The 21,567-nt window shown below is 38.5% G+C and overlaps 1 protein-coding gene across 1 annotated transcript in view; it reads left to right on the plus strand.

Moving 5' to 3' along the window:
• The window catches only part of CPQ (carboxypeptidase Q), a 512,842-nt gene that overhangs the window by 203,853 nt on the left and 287,422 nt on the right, over positions 1 to 21,567 (plus strand). The gene's annotated exons all lie outside the window — the stretch shown is intronic.

Below are 21,567 nucleotides of genomic sequence, written 5' to 3' on the forward strand. Positions count from 1 at the left end.
CTTCACAGCACTCATTTGGCTTTCTCCCTGCAGGTACAAAGCAGGGGATTAAACCTTTTCTAATTTTTTTATATTTATTTTCCCTTTTGTTTCTCTTGTTTTTCATTGTTGTTGTAGTTGTTATTGTTGTTGATGTCGTCCTTGTTAGATAAAACAGAAATGGAGAGAGGAGGGGAAGACAGAGAGGGGGAGAGCAAGAGAGACACCTGCAGACCTGCTTCACCACCTGTGAAGCGACTTTCCTGCAGGTGGGGAGCTGGGGGCTCAAACCCAGATCCTTATGCTGGTACTTGTGCTTTGCTCCACGTGCGCTTAACCCGCTGCACTAACGCCCAACTCCCGGACTAAAAACTTTTAACTTGCTGCTATGCTTTAGAAAGAATTGTTGTTGACAATAAATCACTTCAACAAATTTACCTGTGTGTACATTCAAACACTTACATTTGTGTAAGTATCTTCTAAGTATGAACACTTATCCTTACACAGTTTCTTTTGGTGAGAGCATTTCTGATAGTTTCCCCCTGAACTTGTCTTTTGAGAGAGTTTATTTTTCTAACATATATTGGGTTTGTGTCTTAAATCCTACACTCATTCACTTGGTTCATAATATTTTGGCCATTCCCTGAAATCAGCTCTGTTTTTAAAATATCAGATTGTGCTTCCATTTGGACCATTTGGAGGTCTGCCAAATGCTCTGAGAGCAATTTAAAAGAAAAAAGGTTCAAAACTGTCTAGAGCAATGGGATATTATCACGGTGACTGTACAGCTCCCCATGACGATGACTTCTGTGGGGGCAGCACTCTTTTTGCTTTATACGTTTGAGAGGTCTGGTGCGTTAAGACTCTAATTTTATTGTCACACTTTGCATAAAAACACTGTTTCAGATAAGTAACCATTTTTTGAGAGTGGGGATCGATTCTTCCACGGCATCTCAATTAATGCCTTATATGTGGCGTGTGCCTATATATATTTGTGATTGTTTCTCTAGGAGTGCATACTTTGGTGAGAATATTCATTTTACATTGACCAGCACACCTATTTTTTGATATCCTCCCTATTTTCCTTTTTTTCTGATGATGACTTGAACTGTCCAGCATTTGGGATGACAATATCTTCATCACCTAGATAGTTGATGGAAATGAATATTCCTCAACTCCAAGCTGGACCTACTCAACTTGAAATGGATGTTGGACACTATAAGTTATTTCTTTAAAGAGAAAAAAACTTCATGTGATGCTTATTACCAATGCTTAATAGAATTTGCCTGGGGAATAATTGAAAATCAAGGCGGAGAGGATACTGTAGGAGAGAAGTTTGGTGTCAGGTGCCATAGGTTAAGGAAATTCAATGACTTTTAACATTTGCAACTATATATTTTGGTTTCTTAAAAAAATATATGGGAATTGTGTTGTTCATAACACTGTGTATGTTTTAGTAGTACCAGGCAACATTTTTTCCAATGTACGTGATATATATACCGTGCCCATCATCAAAGTACTAATGATGCTTCATCTTACTACTCAACTACTCCTCTGCCTTGGTTCTCCCCTGACACCACTTTCGCCTCAGTAACATTAATTCTAGGGAACTATTATGAGCTGAAAGTTTTGTTGCAATATCGGGGAGACAAAAGCATAAGAGAAAAGATGATTATCTTAGCAGAAATAAAAAAAGCATGTAATGATTTTAAAATGTGTACAGTTTAATGCAGACATGTATACTAAAAATGGTCAGTGGTGATAACTATCATTTAAAAGCAAATTTAAGTAAATATGTATCATAAATAATCACTGGATAGTATTTATTTTTATTGCTAGCAGTAACAGTTATAATTATTTTCACTGCGGTGTCAATATATGTCAATTTTATGAGGACATACCTGGTTGAGTTCACATGTTACAGTGCTCAAAGACCAGAGTTCAAGCCCCTAGTCTACACCTGCAGGGCGAAAGCTTTACAAGGGGTGAAGCAGGCCTTCAGGTGTCTCTCTGGCTCTCTCTCCCTACCTCCCCCTTCATTCTCAATTTCTGGCTGTCTCAATCCAATAGTAAATAAAATACATAAAGATAATAAAAAAAAACTAAAGAAAGGATAAGTATATTCTATGGAAGTGAAGAGGATGGGCTTAAGTCAGGCTGTGAATTTTTACCTCTGGATGTGAGCTCCGGGTCTTAGCCCCCTTAATTCAATTTCTTCATCTGTGAAGTGGAAGCAATAAGAGCCCTTAATGCAAAGGACCTTTTGACTAGTAAATGAATGTACATAAGATATATACCACACTGATAGTCACACAACAATTCTAAATAAATGCAGCTCTTATTATATATATATTTGTGTGTGTGTGTGTGTGTGTGTGTGTGTGTGTGTGTGTGCCTATGTGAACTTCTCTGTCGGGACATTTGACTTCTCTGTGGTACCCTGGGATCTTGGTGGAATGGTTTATTTTGGGGGGGAGGGTCTCTGGATCACAAGTATCTAAGTCTGTAAGTTTCAAAGCTCTGCTGCCTTTTTAAAGAAAGGTCTTTCTTTTAATGCTGCCTTTTTAAAAAGCTGACCTCAAGGTTAAGAAGTAAAGAGGAGAACAATCTTTAAATCAACAGGCAGGGCATCCATTTTGACTCAATGGAAAGGTGTTATTTTAGCACATTTACTGAGCACAATGCACAGGTGCTAATGGTGGGCATTCTTTTCCTTCTTTTGAGGAACTAAGGGCTGTTTTCCTGTATGTACTGGCAGTATTTTGAGTCAAATCTGTGTTTCTATTGTTTTGTGGAACAGAGATCTTGTGTAAGGTATTTTTTATAGATTAAAGCATTAGACCATATACCTCTTGCCGCAGAGGCTGAGAAAAGTAACACAAATGTGAAGACATAGTGGAAACACTACCAGACACACAGGGAAATTCCTTGAATTGGAATAGAATTAACATCAAAAAGATATGAATTCTGTAATTCTTCCATGATGGCATTTCCATGGTGGGCCCTACAGAGAGATTCCCAGTATTTCATGTAACTGGTGGGGGGAGAAGAGAAAATGTCAAGAGATGTTTTAATACTAATTTACCACAGATGCTCAAGTGCTTGTGACCTAGAATTTCAGTGATTTAAGTTGCTAATGTGATTGTATTGCTTCCAGGTTATTTTGTAAGTTGTGGTTCAGACTTTTAATTTTGTTCATTGGAAGTGTTGCAGTTTGCTAAGTCACACACTATCAGCATGACTGTAGTTTCTTTAAAAAAAAAAACATTAGTTCAAATTCTGTCACTTCAAATTAATGTTCAGTCTATATCATGTGCACATGCACATTTTGTTCTTTTATATCTTACCTGGATACTTTATTACCTACATGTTTTCATGTATAACTTTTACCTGTTTATTTACCATGCCAAGTCTGTGCTTTGCTGCTATATCTCCCAGAGTTCCTCTGCTGAAGTGTTTCTACATTTTCCACATTTGTACAAAGAGATACAGAGAATAACCTAGTACAAATTGTAATACATATATATATATATGCATATATTTGCCAAAGACTTTGTTTTCCAAAGCAGAATAACAAAGTAAAAAAATTCCTATTATTCTTGCTATATATTAGGAATGGTGCTGTAAAGTTGATTCACAGCATCATCAGCGTGGGAGTATATGTACATTTCTTCACAGTTTATAAAGTAATAGATTTTATTTTAGTGCACTAAATATGTTTTGAAGTAATGTAGCATATAACACCTTAATTTGTATAATTTCTTTATTGGAGATTAATAGTTTACAGTCAGCAGAAAAATACAGTTATTTATACATGTGTAGCATTTCTCAATTCCTGCATAACAATTAAACCCCACTAGGTCCTCCTCTGCCATCATTTTCCAGGACCTGAACCCTCCCCCGCCACACTTCAGATTCTTTTACTTTGGTGTAATAAACCAACTCCAGTCCAAAGTGCTGCTTTTTGTTTTCCCTTCTCTTCTTACTTTTCAACTCTTGTCTGTGAGTGAGTTCATCCCATATTCATCCTTCTCTTTCTTTTCTCCCCTTTTTAAAAAGGGTTTATTATTAATTTATCTTTTTTATTGGACTGGCATCTCCCCCTCCTTTTTTTGCCCTTGTTGTTTATCGTTGTTGTTACTATTGTTGTCACTGCTGTCTTTGTCGTTGGCTAGGACAGAGAGAAATTGAGAGAGGATGGGAAACAGGGAAGAGAAAGATAGACACCTGCAGACCTACTTCACTGCTTATGAAGCGACCCTCCTGCAGGTGGGGAGCTGGAGTTCGAACTGGGATCCTTAGGCCAGTCCTTGTGCTTTGTGCCATGTGCACTTAACCTGCTGCACTACTGCCTGGCCCCTTCATCCTTCTCTTTCTGACTTATCTCACTTAAAGTGATTCTTTTAAGCTTCATCTAAGATGAGGTGAAAAAGGTGGTTTCACCATTTTTAATAGAGTAGTATAGTATTCCATTGTGTATATATACCACATCTTAGCCACTCATCTATCTATTAGGTATCGGAGTTGCTTCTAAGTTTTACTATTACAAACTGAGTTAACATATAAAGCCAAACAAATTGTTGACAAATCATGAACCTAAAGGCTGGAATAGTTCAGATGATGAGTTGGGGTGGGGGGTGTCTCCGTTTTGTAGCTAGCTTGTAGGCCTATTTTAGTTATGTTCCAAAGGGCCCATGACCATACAGTTTTTTTTTTTTCCCCTGAGCCCAACATCTAATATCCAGGTGGATCCAAGTTATTGTCTGGGGAGATGATGTCATGGCTGGAAAAAGGACCAGAAAGCTGAATCAGAGAAGACAGTAGCTCCCAAATAGGGGAAAGGTGTATAAATGTTGTTGACTATAAGCTCCATCGATTTGACCTGGGGCCCATTTGTACCATTTTCTTTATATGGCTTGTGTTTTTACTTAGTGATATCTTTAGATGCACACAGTTCATCAATGTTCATGAAGTCTAGTTTGTTCATTTTTTCCATTTGTTTTCGGTGCTTTTTGTATTATATAAAAGACACCACTGCCAAATTCAATATCGTGATTTTTTTCCCTGTATGTAAGAGGTTTATAATGTCCTACGTATAAATCTTTGATTCACTTTGAATTAATTTTTCATGTGCAATCTTAGAAAAGAGTGTAAGTTACTTTCCTCCTCCTCCTCTTCCTCCTCCTCCTTCTCCACCTTCTGTGTGTGTGTGTGTGTGTGTGTGTGTGTGTGTGTGTATGTCTATCCAATTTCCCCAGAATCATTTGTTGAAAAGATTTACTCATTAACTGCTAGATATAAATACATAATAATACTAAGTGATTTTTTTCCAGGATTGTTTTTGAGTAATATTTTTTTTAATTAGTGATTTAATATTGACTTACAAAATGAGACAACAGGGGTATAATTCCAGCTAGTTTCCACCAGCAGAGTTCTGTGTCCCCATTCCCTCCACTGGAAACTGCAGCAGTTTTCCCAAGGTCACAGATATGGGTCGACTATTATTCTTATAACTATCTGTATCTATATATTTTTCATATGGTCTTGCCATTCTTTCCTTTCTAAGTCACATCTACACCTATTTGCTACTTCCAGATATCCTTCCTTTTAAAACTATTTTTAAATCAGTCTTCCTAATAAATAGAACAAGTGCTCTTTTTTTAAGCTTAATAATAAAGAAATTGAAAAACATAAGAACAAAAGACTGTAGTTTCAAAAGCTTACAATCTTCAGAATCTTTCCTACCTCCAGATCATTCTTTTAGAAATTATTCCAAGATTTTATTATGTTGAGAGTAATTTTTATTTTAGTCAGTGTATTATATGCTCCTTTGGAAACCTACACATTCTTCAATATGAATACATAATTGTAATTTTGTTAGATATTTAGCTTATTAGCTGACACCCACACTCAAGAATTGATTTAAGCTTTGCAAAAATGTTTGATGCTCAAAAACAAAAGAACATGGTATCCTTTGTAGAGAACTAGTTAGAGGTGACTAGGAAAAAGGAAGTTTGATTGATGTGTGGTATAATCAGGTGGGATATTCCAAACTGATTTGTTTGAATATCACACTTATTTTTTAATATAAAAGGAAATGTATAGCTGACTTTAGTATTTATCATATCATTCAAGATAAACAGTAACTTAAAAAGAACACTGAGAAGCTAATTTATGTTTTACATTTTATATATTCACCTTATGTGTTGTATATATTATTCTACAAGTACAGAGACCTGTGTGTTTTATTTCCACATATCTTAAAATCCAAGTCCATGGAAATATAATTTTTCAATGAAAATTATACCACAGTTTCCTTTTTAAAAAGAAAATATGAACTATAAGTTTATTTTTATAATAGAAAATAGATTGATTATTTTGATTATTTATCTTGCTGGAATAGAATACACTAAAAAATTTAACTCTTTAGTAAACATAGTTTGGTGGGTTTTAGCATATTCATAGAGCTGTACAACCACCATCACTATTTAAGTTCAGAACATTTTTCTTATCCTCTAAAGAAACTCCATATCCATAAACATGCATCTCTCATGTCCTTCCCTCTCTTTCCTCAACTACTCCTAGGAAAACTAAAATTTAATTTCTACCTCTATGGATTTGCTTCTTCTATATTTTTTCATATAAATGATGTCGTATTTCTGTTGTGACTGGCATTTTTCACTTAGGATTTTGTTCGTCAACGTTGTAACATCATCATCATTTATTAATGGCTAATATTCCATTGTATAACTACACCCTTTTATGTTTACCAGCCAGTATATATTAGGATTTTAAAAAATATTTATTTATTTATGTATTCCCTTTTGTTGCCCTTGTTGTTTTATTGTTGTAGTTATTATTGTCATTGTTATTGATGCCGTCATTGTTGGATAGGACAGAGAGAAATGGAGAGAGGATGGAAAGACAGAGACGGGGAGAGAAAAACACCTACAGACCTGCTTCACCACTTGTGAAGTGACTCCCCTGCAGGTGGGGAGCCAGGATCCTTACTCCGGTCCTTGTGCTTTGCGCCATATGTGCTTAACCCACTGCGCTACCATCCGACTCCTATAATAGGATTTTTAAAAAATATTATTTTCTATCTTAATTTATTATTTGATAGAGACAGAGAGAAATTGAGAGAAGGAGGGAGATAGAGAGAGAGGAAAAGAGACAGGGAGATACCTGCAGCCCTGCGTCATCACTTGTGAAGCTTTCCCCTGTAGAGGGGAACCAGAGGCTGGCATGTACATGCTTAATTAGTGCACAGTGCCTGGCCCCTGACATTAATATTATTTTCACCTTTTGATCCTTATGAGTCATAGACATTTGTGTCTGATTTCATGTGTGGCCACATATATTTATTCAAGTTTATACCTAAAATTAGAATTACCGGATAATATATAAATACATGTTTAATTTTTAATACACACCAAATTGTTTTTTCAAGAGTTCAGACTTCTTCATGTACTTACCAATATTTGGTTTCTCTGTAGTTTGGTTATAGTTATCCTAATTAATGAGAAATTAGTTGGTTGTGGATTTGACAATTTGCATATATATATATATATATATATATATAATCATTTTCAACATCTTTTTATGTACTTGTTGTCCCTTTGAATATCTTACTTGTAGAAATGGCTATTCAAATTCTTTGCCCATTTTTTTTTATTTTTAAATTTTTTATTTAAGAAAGGATTAGTGAACAAAAGCATAAGGTAGGAGGGGTACAACTCCACACAATTCCCACCACCCAATCCCCATAACCCACCCTCTCCCATGATAGCCTTCCCATTCTCTAGCCCTCTGGGAGCATGGACCCAGGGTCATTGAGGGTTGCAGAAGGTAGAGGGTCTGGCTTCTGTAATTGCTTCCCCGCTGAACATGGGCGTTGACTGGTCGGTCCATACTCCCAGTCTGCCTCTCTCTTTCCCTAGTAAGGTGTGTCTCTGGGGAAGCTGAGCTCCAGGACACATTGGTGGGGTCTTCAATCCAGGGAAGCCTAGCCAGCATCCTGGTGGCATCTGGAACCTGGTGATTGAAAAGAGAGTTAACATACAAAGCCAACCAATTTGTTGAGCAATCATGGATCCCAAGTTTGGAATAGTGGAGAGGAAGTGTTAGGGAGGTACTCACTGCAAACTCTAGTGTAATCCTGCTTTCAGGTATATATTTTGCAGTAGTTTATGGATACGTGTGCACATACGCTCTCAATCACAGAAACTGGTGTATGTCTAGGTTATGGGACTTTGTTAGAAAGTGAACTACCTGAGATGAAATTAGAGTGTACTATAAAAGGAAAGGTCTCACCTGAGTAATGAAGCTGAAGGGTTGTCATTCCACACGTGAAGTCTCTGGATACACTCTGAGGTGAAGCATGTTGAGATGGCAATCGTTGCTTTGGTTAGGTTGTGATCGGCAGATGCAATATTATTTGGTATGGATTGGGAGATGCATACGGGAAAGTGAGCCCGATCCAAGGGTGCCAGGACTGGGGGAAGTAGGGGCTCTATAGTGAAGATGTGAGGTTCCTGCTGTCTTAGGGTTCAAAAAGACAATCAATAGTTAATATTATCATCACATTATTTGTTAATTGGGTTAACTTTGAAAAGTCCCTTTGTTATGGTTTGCTGTACAGTACCCAATATCTTGTATATAGCTGTGCTATTGGAAGCTTCTAATCTACTTGGTCTAGGCTTTTGAGAGAGTCCACATATCAAATAAGTAGCCTATCTATTAAAAAGATTCAGTTTGTCTTTTGAGAACCTTTGAGACATACAATTGATTTCCCCCTCTCATATTAATTAACTACTGATTTATATGTCTACATTTTGCTAGGAGTGTACATAAACACCATTCCCATCACCAAAGGACCGTGACCCATCCTTCCGCCCATTCCCACCCCCCACTGGCCCAGGAAGCTACATGTCAACCCCTCACCACTGGGTTTTTACTTTGGTGCCCTACTTACAATTTGATCAGGTCCTGCTTTTAGTTTCCCTTTCAGATCTTCTAAGTCAGCTTCTGTTGATGAGTGGGATCATCCCATACTCATCTTTAACTTTCTGACTTAGTTCACTTAACATAATTCCTTCTAGCTCTGTCCAAGATGGGTCAGAGAAGGTGGGTTCATTGTTCTTGATAGCTGCATAGTATTCCATTGTGTATATATACCACAGCTTTCTCAGCCATTCATCTGTTGTTGGGCACCTGGGTTGCTTCCAGGTTTTAGCTATTATGAATTGTGCTGCTATGAACATAGGAGTACACACCTCTTTTTGGTTGGGTGTTATGGAGTCCTTGGGGTATAACCCCAGGAGAGGAATTATTGGGTCATATGGAAGGTCCATGTCTAGCCTTCTGAGAGTTTTCCAGACTGCTCTCCACAGAGGCTGTACCAATTTACATTCCCACCAGCAATGTAAAAGGGTTCCTCTGTCCCCACATCCTCTCCAGCATTTGTTGCTGCTGTCCTTTTTGATGTATGCCATTCTTACAGGAGTGAGGTGGTATCTTAGTGTTGTCTTAATTTGCATTTCTCTGACAATCAGTGACCTAGAGCAGTTTTTCATATGTTTGTTAGCCTTTTGGATCTCCTCTGTGGTGAATGTTTTGTTCATTTCCTCTGCCCATTTTTGGATGGGGTCATTTGCTTTTTTGCGGCTAAGTTTGCTGAGCTCTTTATATATTTTGGTGATTAGTTTCTTGTCTGATGTCTGGCATGTGAAGATCTTCTCCCATTCTGTGAGGGGTCTCTCTGTTTGTTTAATAGTTTCTTTGGATGTGCAGAAGCTTTTCAATTTGATGTAGTCCCATTGGTTTGTTTCTGCTTTGGTCTTCCTTGCAATTGGCTTTGATTCATCAAAGATGTCCTTGAGGTGTAGATGGGAAAGTGTTTTACCAATGTTTTCCTCTAAGTATTTGATTGTTTCTGGTCTGACATCTAGGTCTTTGATCCATTTGGAGTTGATTTTTGTTTCTGGTGAGATAAAGTGGTTCAATTTCATTCTTCTGCATGTTTCAACCCAGTTTTCCCAGCACCATTTATTGAAGAGAGCCTCCTTCTTCCACTTAATCCTTTGGGCCCCCTTATCAAAGATTAGATGCCCATAGGTGTTGGGATTTACTTCTGGGCTTTCAATTCTGTTCCACTGGACTGTGTGCCTATTTTTGATCCAGTACCATGCTGTTTTGATGATGATGGCTTTATAATATAGTTTAAGGTCTGGGAGTGTGATGCCTCCATTTCTGTTTCTTTTCCTTATGATGGTTTTGGCAATTCTAGGTGTTTTCAGGTTCCAGATAAATGATTGTAGTGTTTGTTCTATTCTCTTAAAGAAGCTTGGTGGAACTTTGATGGGTATTGCATTACATTTGTATATGGCTCTGGGGAGAATGTTCATTTTGATGATATTTATTCTTCCAATCCATGAGCATGGGATATCTTTCCATTTCTTGGTATCAGTTTCTATCTCCTTGAGTAGCGACTCATAGTTTTCAGCATACAAGTCTTTCACTTCTTTGGTCAACTTTATTCCTAGGTATTTGATTGATTTTGCTGAAACAGTAAATGGGAGTGATTTCTGGATGTCTTCTTCTTCAGATTTAGTGTTTGCATAAAGAAATGCCACTGATTTTTGTACATTGATTTTGTAGCCTGATACCTTGCTATATTGCCTAACAACTTCCAGTAATTTTCTACTGGATTCTTTAGGTCTTTCCATGTATACTATCATATCATCTGCAAATAGTGAGAGCTTGACTTCTTCCCTTCCAATCTGTATCCCTTTGATTTCTTTCTCTTGCCTGATTGCTATGGCAAGAACTTCCAATACTATGTTGAAGAGTAACGGTGACAGTGGGCAGCCCTGTCTAGTCCCTGATCTGAGGAGGAATGCTTTCAGCTTCTCTCCATTGAGTATGATGTTGGCTGTAGGTTTGCTATATATAGACTCCACTATCTTGAGGAATTTCCCATCTATTCCCATTTTTTGTAGAGTTTTGAGCATGAATGGGTGTTGGATTTTGTCAAAGGCTTTCTCTGCATCTATTGAGATAATCATGTGGTTTTTGGCTTTGCTTTTATTGATGTGATGAATGACATTGATTGATTTACGGATGTTGAACCAGCCTTGCATTCCTGGGATGAATCCCACTTGGTCATGATGAACAATCTTTTTGATGTGTTGCTGTATCCGGTTGGCCAAGATCTTGTTTAATATTTTGGCATCTATGTTCATCAGAGATATTGGTCTGTAGTTTTCCTTTTTTGTTCTGTCCCTATCAGCTTTTGGTATCAGGGTGATGTTGGCTTCATAAAAGGTGGAAGGGAGTATTCCTGTTTCTTCAATCTTATGGAATAGCTTAAGAAGTATGGGTATTAACTGTTTCCTGAAAGTTTTGTAGAATTCGTTTGTGAAGCCATCTGGTCCAGGACTTTTGTTGTTGGGGAGATTCTTAATAACGGTTTCAATTTCTTCGTCTGTGATTGGTGCATTTAGATTTTGTAGTTCTTCTTGGTTCAGTTTTGGAAGTGCATAGGTTTCTAGGAATTGTTCCATTTCTTCCAGATTCTCTAGCTTGGTGGCATATAGTTCTTTATAGAAGTTTCGCAGAATTCTCTGGATTTCTGTGGTGTCAGTTGTGATATCTCCTGCATCGTTTACAATTCTATTAATTTGAGTCTTCTCTCTTTTTTGTTTGGTGAGTCTGGCTAGGGGTTTGTCAATTTTGTTTAATCTTTCAAAGAACCAACATTTGGCTTCATTGATCTTTTGTATGGTTCTTTTATTTTCGATGTTGTTTATTTCTGCTCTAACTTTAGTGATTTCTGTCCTTCTGGTTGCTTTAGGGTTCCTTTGTTCCTCTTCCTCTAAGTCCTTGAGGTGTCTAGTAAGGTCGTTCATTTGGGCTTCTTCTTGGTGTTTAATATGTGATTGTATGGCTATAAGTTTCCCTCTCAGTACTGCTTTCGCTGTGTCCCAAATATTTTGATAGGTTGTGTCTTCATTTTCATTAGTTTCCAGGAACATTTGAATTTCCTGTTTGAGTGAGTGTCTGACCCAGTGGTTCTTAAGGAGCATGTTGTTTAGTTTCCAAATTCTATGTCTTTTAATAATTTTCCGTTTGTTGTTAAAAGTTATTTTTACTCCACTGTGGTCTGAGAAGATACTTGGGATGATTTCAATGCTCTTGAATTTATTGATGCTGTCTTTGTGGCCTAACATGTGGTCTATCCTTGAGTATGTGTTGTGTGGATTTGAAAGGAAGGTGTATTCCAGTTTTTTGGGGTGGAGGAGTCTGAAAATGTCCAAGAGGTCTAGTCTGTCAATCTCTTCATTCAATTCTCTTGTATCTTTATTGGTTCTCTGCTTTGTTGATCTGTCTAAGTGTGAGAGTGGGGTATTGAAGTCTCCCAATATTATTGTATTACTATTGATGTATTTTTGAAATTCTTTCAATAGGTGTTTAATGTATTTAGATGGTCCCTCGTTGGGTGCATAGATGTTAATAATTGTTAAGTCTTCTTGGCTGATTGATCCTCTAATCATTATGTAATGTCCTTGCCTATCTTTTATTACTGTATTTAATTTAAAATCTATCGTGTCTGAGATGAGAATGGCTGTTCCTGCCCTTTTTTGTGGTCCGTTAGCCTGTATGATAGTTTTCCATCCTTTCACTTTAAGTCTGTGTTTATCTTGTTGTGACAGATGTGATTCTTGCAAGCAGCATATGGTTGGATTATGTTTTCTGATCCATCCCCCCACCCTGTGCCTTTTGATGGGTGAGTTTAAGCCATTGACATTTATTGATATTATGGATTTAATGTATTATAGTGCCATTGTTATAAAAAACAATTTGTTTACTCTGATATATTACAAGTATTGTAGTGATGTTCTTGTTTATAAGAGGTCTTTTAGTACCTCTTTCAGGGCCGGCTTGGTGATAGTTGCCTCCTTTAACTGTTGTTTGTCTAAGAAGGTTTTGATCCCTCCATCTAGCTTGAATGAAAGTCTAGCAGGATATATAATCCTTGGTTGAAACCCTTTTTCATTTAGGGCTCGATAGATATCTTGCCACTCCCTTCTGGCTTTTAGAGTTTGAGTTGAGAAATCTGCAGAAAGTCTTATGGGTTTTCCCCTGTATGTGACTTTTTGTTTCTCTCTTGCAGCCTTTAGGATCCTTTCTTTATCCTTACTTCTTCTCATTGTGACTATGATGTGTCTTGGTGTTTTCAGGTCTGGGTTGATTCTGTTTGGTACTCTCTGGGCCTCTTGCACCTTGATATCCTTTCTGTTATTCAGGTCTGGCAAATTTTCTTGTATTATTTCCTCTAGAATGTTTGCTTCCCCTTCCTCTCTTTCTTCCTCTGGCAGGCCAATTATGCGAATGTTACTTCTTTTGAGATCATCCCATATGTCTCTGTTGTTGTTTTCAGTGTCTCTCAATCTCTTTTTAAGCTCTTTCACCTCTTTCTTAGTTTTCTCTAACTCATCCTCTGTCTGACTAATTCTGTTTTCTGCTTCTGTTAGTCTGCTTTCCCTTCCCTCAGCTTCTTTCTTCATTACAGCTATTTCAGCTTTCAGTTCTCTAATTGTCTCAAGATAATCAGTATTTTCCTTGGGGGTCTCAACTGTTGTTTCCCTAATACTGCCATTTCTTTCCTCCAATGTTGTTTTCATTTCTGTGATTAATAAGTTTATTATTGCTTGCATACTTTTCTTATCTATGGTTACTTCTGACTGATTTTTGGTTTCTTCTGGGCTCTTGTCTTCATTCATTGGGGTAGCAGTTTTATTTGTTTTTAATCTACCCATTTTTTTTAAATTTATGTGTTTCTCTCTTTTTTTTTTTTTAATGCTCTGTTGTTCCTCAGTTGTTGTGTTTTGAGCACAAGTAACACTGTACTAAATACCTTTATGACAATTGCACTCACCAACCTCCGGAATAACAGTAGCAACTGAAGTAAGTATTGAAGGAGTTTAATCGTTACCAGTTAGCCAAACAATTTCTCCAGTCCGTGAAAAAATAGTAACCAAATCCCAGTGAAGAAAGAGAAAAGGAAGAGAGGATAGCAAGAATAGACAGTTATGCAAATCTACTATCCAGTGTATATTCTAAGGGTAACAAGAATGTAAAGGGAACTAGAGCAGAGATAGACACATAGAGAGTCCACTCTGGGTCAGATTTCTTCCCCAAAGTAATTCACAAATTCAGAAAGGCAAAGAAGAAAGAAGTGTATGACAAGATTAAAAAAAAAAAAAAAGAGAGATAGAGAGAGATAAGAGAGAGAAAAGGGAGAAGATAAGAAGAAGAGTTGTAATTAAAGAGCAGTGCGAGGAACTTCCCAAATGTGTATCAGTGAATTAAAAAAAAAAAAAAAAGGAAAAAGGAAAAAAAAAAAACCCTGTTTGGTGGTATGGGGTATCCTGCTAGTAGCTGGTCCCAGGCATTGCTTATGGGGGGGGGGGGGGGCGGCGGGAAGGATGTATGCTTGAAAATTAAAAGGAAGAAAAAAGAATTTTTTCCCCTACTCTAATTCTTAACCCACATTAAGTTATAGACACATCCTTGGTATGACCGTTATGGCCCCTTATTGGCTGGCCTGCTAAAGGCAGAAAATCCTATTGTTTACACGAGATTTGTCCGGAGCTCAAAGGCTAGCCGCTTCTCAATCCGCCATCTTCCAGGAAACCCCGCCCTCCAGACTTTTTTAAAGGATTTCTCAAAAATGAAAACTAGCTCCAAGTCCTTTGATCCAATGAGAGCTATACTCAAGAAGTCTTTGGATCCACCCTCAGGGTCGCGGTGGACCCTGGCGATTCCCAAGAGGCAGCCCCCGAGCTAAAGTGCTCTCTCCGGGTCCTCTGCCGGCCGCGCTGTGCAACCGGCGGAGGAGCCGCCTTCCCGGGCGGGCGGAGGACAATGCCTGGCGCACTCGCCTTGCCTGACGCCGCCTGGGAATTCTGGCACCCTGCTAGTCCGTGTCACCTTTGCTCTAATTGTTAACCCAAATTAAACTGTAATCACTTCTTTGGTGCCCCCCCCCTTATTGACTGGCCTGCTAAAGGCAGAAAATCCTACCGTTGCCGACGATGCTATCAGAGCACTCGCTGTTAGCGATTTCTCAGGCCGCCATCTTCCCACAATTCCCTGAACTCTCTTTGCCCATTTTAAAATTGAATTGCTCTTTTATTATTAAGTTGTTAAGAACTCTTTATATATTGTACATACAAGTACAGCTGTTTTCATCCATCGTTTGAGTTATATTTTCACATTTTTGATAATGTCCCTTAATGTGAACAAGTTTGATATTTTATGATTCAATTTACAAATGTTTTGTTTTTATTGGAATATTATTTTGGTGATGTGTATACAAGACAATTTTCTTTGTCACAATCATGAGGTTTTTGTCAATTTAGCTCTTAAACTTATGTCTTTGATTCTTTTTAAATTAGTTTCTATATATGATATGATAGACAAGCATGCCTGTGGGTATCTGGCCGTGGTAACATTTGTTGAAAGACATTTTCCTATCTTCATTTTAAACTATCATTTAAAATCAATTGATAATTTTACAGCAATTTATATTTAGATCCTCAATTCTATTCTAAGACTCTCTACATATTCTCACTACACTGCCACTATTCATTTCATTACTGCAAGTGAGCTTGCTAGTTATTGTTCAATGTTTTTAGCATATTCTGATTATTTTTTTTTTTAATTTTTTATTTAAGAAAGAATTAGTGAACAAAAGCATAAGGTAGGAGGGGTACAACTCCACACAATTCCCACCACCCAATCCCCATAACCCACCCTCTCCCATGATAGCTTTCCCATTCTCTATCCCTCTGGGAGCATGGACCCAGGGTCATTGTGGGTTGCAGAAGGTAGAGGGTCTGGCTTCTGTAATTGCTTCCCCGCTGAACATGGGCGTTGACTGGTCGGTCCATACTCCCAGTCTGCCTCTCTCTTTCCCTAGTAGGGTGTGTCTCTGGGGAAGCTGAGCTCCAGGACACATTGGTGGGGTCTTCAATCCAGGGAAGCCTAGCCAGCATCCTGATGGCATCTGGAACCTGGTGGTTGAAAAGAGAGTTAACATACAAAGCCAAACAATTTGTTGAGCAATATTCTGATTATTTTAAGTTCCTTTGATTCTCCATACGGCTTTCAAATAAGCTTATCAGTTACTTAAAGTGAAAAGAAAGGGTTGTGCTGACTATGTTGATCAATTTTGGGTGTACTGTCATTAAATCTGTACAGACATTAAATCTGATAATTCATAAACATGGGAAAGGTACCAGTTTAGTTTCTTCAATTTATTACAATAAGAGTTTGTGGCTTTCAATATACAAATCTTTTATTTATTTTATTAGTTATTTATAGTGTCTTATTCTTTTTGTAGATAAGATTATTTACTTAATGTTTAGATTCTTGATACTCTATTGTTTTATACATCATTTATTAATAATATACTTGACTGATAGTATAACCTGCAATCTTTTCAGGATTTACTAATTATTTCTAATAGTTTTTTTTTTTTTTTTGGAAGGGAGAGTCTTATAATTTCCTTCCTTCCCTCCTTCGTTTCTTTCTTTATTTCTGCCTCCAGGGTTATTGCTGGGGCTCAGTGCCTGCACTGTAAATATACTGCTCTTGGTGGCCATTTTTTTTTAATTTATTTTTTTTAATAGAGACAAATTGAGAGGAGGGGAAGATAGAGAGTGAGAAAGATAGATACATACAGACCTGCTCTACTGCTTGTGAAATGACCCACCCTCTCTCCACCACAGGTGGGGAGCCATGGGCTCTAACTGGGATCCTTACCCGGGTCCTTAGGCTTAGTATAAATGTGTGGTTGATCTGGTGCGCCACCACCCGACCCCCAGGATTCTTGTAGTTTTCTATCTACATGACCATCTTATCTGTGAACAAGTAGTTTTACTTCTCCCTTTACAGTCTGGATTCATTTTATTTCCTTTATCTGGTATTTCTGGCTAGAACCTTCATCACAGTGTTAAATAGCAGAGACAGCAAAAACCTTGGCTGTTTCTGTTCTCAGGTGAAAAGTATCAAAAGCCTCACTATTAAGTAAGATGTCGGCTGTTGGCTTCTCATATATATATATCAGTTTGAGGAAGGTATCTTCCATTCTTAACATGTTGACATTCCTATCATGAAAATATGGGGGTCAGGTTGAGCGCACACATTACAGTGCACAGGGACCTGGGTTCAACCCCACCCCCACCCCCAGCCCCCACCTGCAGGTGGGAAGCTTCATGATGCCGCAAAACTCTTCCCCCATCTCTCTTTTTTCCCTCTTCACTCTCAAGTTCTCTGTCTTTATCCAAAATAAATAAATAAATACATACATACATACATAAATTTAAATTGTATTAGATTTTATCAGATGTCCTTTTACTACCTATAGGATATGGTTTTTATTATGATGATATATTTCATTGATTGATGTTTGTGTGTTAAATCAACCATGCATTCATAAATCTCCCTGGGCTGTAGTATATAACCATTTTCATATGTTTCTGTTATTACTTTGCTTGGTTCCTTTTGAGAGTTTTTCGCATTTATGTTTGTAAGAGATAATGGCCTGTTTTTTTTTCTCAATAGATTTGATTTTGATATTAGTAATAGTGACACCACAAAATGGGATGTGGCATGTTTCCTCCTTCAGTGCATTTGGAGAGAGTTTGTGAAGGATTGTGATCAATCATTGAATGTTCTTGTTTTTATTTTCATGGCTTTCTTTGCAGATAAGGTTTGTAAATGGGATCAGGAATATGTTGTTTATGCTGATGACTCCCTGAAGTATAGTCAAAAGTGGAAGTTTAGGACTCCAAATAGATGTTACGCATTCATTCTATTTTTATTTATTTATTTATAAAAAGGAAACATTGACAAAACCATAGGATAAAAGGGGTACAATGCCACACAATTCCCACTACCCGAACTCTGTATCCCATCCCCTCCTCTGATAGCTTTCCTATTCTCTACCCCTCTGGGAGTATGGACCCAAAGTCATTGTGGGATGCAGAAGGTGGAAGGTCTGGCTTCTGTAATTGCTTCCCCACTGAACATGGGCATTGACTGGTCAATCCATACTCCCAGCCTGCCTCTCTCTTTCCCTAGTAGTGTTGGGCTCTGGGGAAGCGGAGCTCCAGGACACATTGGTGGGGCTGTCTGTCCAGGGAAGTCTTGTTGGCATCATGGTAGCATCTCGAACCTGGTGGCTGAAAAGAGAGTTAACATACAAAGCCAAGTAAATTGTTGATCAATCATGAACTTAAAGGCTGGAATAGTGCAGATGAAGAGTTGGAGGGGGTCTCCATTTTGTAGATAGCTAGTAGACATATTTTAGTTATATTCCAAAGGGTCTGTGGCTATACTAGTTTTTTTTTTTCTTTTTTTCTTTTTTTCCCCTGAGCCTGAAATCTGATATGCAGGTAGATCCAAATTATTGTCTGGGGAGATGATGTCATGGCTGGAAAAGGATCAGAAAGCTGGTTCAGGGAAGAGAGTAACTCTCTAATATGGGAAAGGTATATAAATATTGTTGACTGTAAACCCCATCAATTTGATGTGATCTGGGGCCCATAATCAGCTGAGGAGTCTATGTGACCTCTGCATCCCTGTAGGTCTGAGCTCACTTTCTGTGGACATGAGTAGGAACATTCCAAGCTGCCCCAGTATAGACTCATCTTACTCAGGTGTAGCATAGAGTATGCTGTCCATTGTCCCTTCAGAGGATGGAACATTCTCTACCATTGTTGTTCCAAGTTGAGGGCAAGATGCTATGGGGGGCCCAAAAAGGGGTCAAATACTGTCTATTTTTTAGTGACTCATTCTCGGTACTCTACCACTGGAAAACATGCTTAATTGCAGTAGTAAATTATGGGACTTTTCCTTCTTGGATTTAGAATAGCACTTTGAAAATGTTTTGCAGTGCCATTTCCTCAGTGAATACACAGGCACATAACTGACTTACTATCCTCACTTTAAGAACTATTCCCTGCAATTTACTAGCACAAATGTGTTTAGGTAGATTATTTACACAAACCTGTGAAGAAGCATTTACAAAGAGGTGTTATACTGACTGTCTCTTAAGAGAGCAAGGAGAGTTTGTTGAATCCCAGACATCATGTAAGTTTACATGGATAATAAATATTTAGATTGTCTTTCCACATGTTCTAAACCAATTCTGGTCATTAATCACTCTACCAACTTAGTAGGAAAAGTTAACACTGAAGAAATAACAATAACAACAAATGTTTTGAATCATTGCTGTGTGCATTAATCTTTATATATTAGCTATGTTATTCTTCCTGGCAATCATATGAGGTCAGTAGTAATATTATTCTTCACTTTGGAAATATAGAACATTGGGGGAAAAAAAGAGTTTATCACATGCCTCTGTTACCATGTGGTAGAAAATGTAAAGAGGGGTTCAGGCGGTAGCACATGGTGTAAAGCACAAGGACTGGCTTAAAGATTCTGGTTCGAGCCCCCAGCTCCCCACCTGCAAGGGGGCTCCTTCACAAACAGTGAGGCAGGTCTGTAGGTATTCATCTTTCTTTCCCCCTCTCTGTCTTCTCCTCCTCTCTCAATTTACCTCAGCCTTATCCAACAACAATGACAGCAGTGACAACAATAACAATCAAAACAACATCCATAAACAACAAGGGCAAGAAAAGGGGGAAAAAAGCCTCAAGGAGTGGTGTATTTGTAGTGCAGGCACCAAGCCCCAGCAATAATCCTGGAGGCAAAAAAAAGTAAAGCTAGACTGTGAATGCGATTCCTGTTCTATATGAAGTTAGGACGAATTGGAGATACTCAAGAACAGTGATTCAAATTCAGAGGTTTGAATTTGGAAGTTACTTGTCTCTCTTAAATAGTGACACAGATAAACTAAAAAGAGAAGATCAAATACTGAACAATTTCAGTTATAGGCTGAACTTACAAACTAGGAACAACACGGAAGAACACAAAGTAAAACTTGGAATAGGCACTATGTATTGCATCAAAGCAAAGGACTCTGGGGAAAGGGTGAGAGGGAGGGTCCTGGTGCATGATGATGTAAAGGGAACATACATCTGGGAAAAAAAGGCAAAGAGAAGCTCCAAGTGACGGGCTGAAACGAGTTATCCCAAGCCAACAATGCAGAACAACAACAACAACAAAATGCAGGAAGAGGCAGCTGGGTTTTAGTGCAGTGGCTTAAGCGCACGTGGAGCCAAGCTCAAAGACCTGGGTAAAGATCTGGTTTGAGCCTCTGGCTCCCCACCTGCAGAGGGGTCGATTCATTAGCGGTGAAGCAGGAGTGCAGGTGTCTCTTTTCTCTCCCTCTGTCTGCCCATCCTCTCTTGATTTCTCTCTGTTCTATCCAACAACAACAACAATGATAAACAACAAGGGCAACAAAAGGGTAAAATAGCCTCCAGGAGCAGTAGATTAATAGTGCAGTGTTGGTATGCTTCTGGATTCTGCTTGTTAAGTCTTCTGTTTTATCATCACATTGGGTTCGTTTGTGTTGCTTGCTATGTGTTCTGTTTGCACGTTCACTGTTGGCTGGGCACCCACTGCCTCCGGGGTTTGGGTCGTCGTCGTCCCCCCCCCCCCCCCCCCCCCCCCCCCCCCCCGCCTCTGGGATATTTGGTTTAGTCATTGCTGGTTCGCGCTTCTTTCTTCCCCGGACCCCTATCATAGGTATTTCCCTTGTTCCTGACTCTTCCTACGTACGGAGGAGCGGGAAGCAGGACAGAATTGGGTCGTGATTAGATTAGATTAGTTTGTTGAACCACTTTCCCGCTCATCAATAAAGAGATACTGCTTCCCAGCTCAGCCATGAGCCTCTGGTCGTCTCTGTCTCCCGCCCGCAAAGCCAGCCCGGCAAAAACGACAGTGCCATAAATAAATAAATAAATATGCAGGAACAGCTATCCTGCTGTCAGATAATATAGACTTACAACAAAGAAGGTGCTAAGAGACAGACCTGGGCACTACACATTGGTCAGAGGATCAATCCAACAGGAAGACATAACCATCATCAATATATACATTAAACACCCTCATTAAAATGATTTAGAAAATTAGGAGAAGAAAATAAAAAGTTAAAGGTCAAATACAGAGACTTTTAAATTACACTTTGATCTATTTTCACTTTTTTTTTTTGTAACTTCGGAGTAGCTGTGGTTTATTACAGCAGTGCCACGGACTCTAAATGGGGGAGGTGCCAGAGGGTTCAGAGAGCTTCAGGAACTCAATGCACCACCTTGGGGAAGATGTCAGGTGGTGGAGAGAGTGGTATCATGGGGGAATAAGAAACTATACATGTAAGGAGCTAAGTGGTGGTGCACCTGGTTAAGTGCACACATTACAGTGCACAAGGACCCAGGTTCGAGCCCCTGGTATTTTCACTCTTTTAAAAAATTTATAAAATGGAAATATTGATAAGACCATAGGATACGAGGGGTACAATTCCTCACAGTTCCCACCACCAGAACTCCCTATCCCATCCCCTCACTTGAAAGCTTTCCTATTCTATATCCCTCTGGGAGCATGGATCCAGGA

This window comes from Erinaceus europaeus, chromosome 8 (genome assembly GCF_950295315.1).
Source record: "Erinaceus europaeus chromosome 8, mEriEur2.1, whole genome shotgun sequence".
In the NCBI taxonomy this organism is placed as follows: domain Eukaryota; kingdom Metazoa; phylum Chordata; class Mammalia; order Eulipotyphla; family Erinaceidae; genus Erinaceus; species Erinaceus europaeus.